Raw genomic sequence first — 1,430 nt, forward strand, 5'->3', positions numbered from 1 at the left:
ACAAAACCCCACAAAAACCCAAATCAAGTAAATATAAAGGCTATGCTAATATAAAAAAAGAAATCAGCAGATCGAAGAACAGCGTGTTACCATGAAAACATCAAAGCGAATCTGAGGATAAACTCAGGGACCACACTGGAACAAGCTAATGTGGGTCCTGGGCTTGGTATTTAGGAGGGAGGGGATCACAGCAAGAAATAAAATGACCATAACCCTCTCCTTACACTGCTCTCAATTGGGCATCACTGCTTGTCTGTCCCCTGGCTAGAGGCCACAAGTAACCACACTGCCACCATGACTGTGGGATGTAGCTCGACACCTTTCTCGGCTGCTGTGGACACCTGGCTGAAGTGATTGCTTATATTGTTCTATTATTAAATAATGATAGATATCAGGGTAAAACTTGATTAATTAGAGATGCAACCAGTGACCTCCAGGCCAGCCAGAGTACATAGTGAGACCCTGTCTCAAAAAAAAAAAAAATCTACTCTAGGCTTTTCTTTTTATAATTTACAGTGTGTGTGTGTGTGTGTGTGTGTGTATACATACATGTGTGTGTATACATACATGTGTGTGTATACATGTGTGTGTGTACATACATGTGTGTGTGTACATACATGTGTGTGTGTGTATACATACATGTGTGTGTGTGTGTGTGTGTGTGTGTGTGTGTGTGTGTGTGTGTGTGTGTACATACATGCCATGGCATATGTGTGAAGGTCAAAGGACAACTTTCAGGAATCAGTTCTTTCTTTCCATTATGTGGAATCCAGGATTGAACTCAAGTTGTCAGGCTTGACAGCAAGAGCCTTTACTTGCTGAACCAACTTATTAGCCCCGTACAGTAGGGTATTTTTGCTTTGTGTTATTGTCGGTGGTGGTGTGTCCATGCATGTACACATGTTGGCCAGAGGTCAACCTCAGGTGTCTCCCTCAACCACTCCCCACATTAGCTTCTGAGACAGGGTCTCTCACTGAACCTCAAATGCACCAATTTAGCTGGATTGGCTGGCCAGGGAGTCTCAGGATCATCCCGTCTGGTCTTCCCAGTGCTGGGACGACATGTACCCTTTGTGTAGGTGCTGGGAATCCACAGGTCCTCATGTTTGCTTGGCCAGCATTTTCCTTGACTGAGCCCTTTCCCTTAGCCTCTCGACTCTGTTTTTATGCACAAGGCGGTACTATTCCAAGAAAGCCAGGCTCAATGTGAGTGTCTTTTGAGCTCCTGCCTATATCCCATTTGCTGATGACCCCTTGGCCAAAGCAAGTCCCATGGATGAGTCCTACACCAGTGTGTTTGGCTGTGGGGAAGCTCAGCCCTTCCGGACATCATGGTGCTATGGTGTGAGGAACAAGGCATGCCCTGTTCACCTTCTGTTCATAAGCCCAGGACCTGGGGGTGGAGGGAGCTTCTTTAGGCAGGCCACGCC

This window comes from Peromyscus eremicus, chromosome 4 (assembly GCF_949786415.1).
Source record: "Peromyscus eremicus chromosome 4, PerEre_H2_v1, whole genome shotgun sequence".
Taxonomy (NCBI): Eukaryota; Metazoa; Chordata; class Mammalia; order Rodentia; family Cricetidae; genus Peromyscus; species Peromyscus eremicus.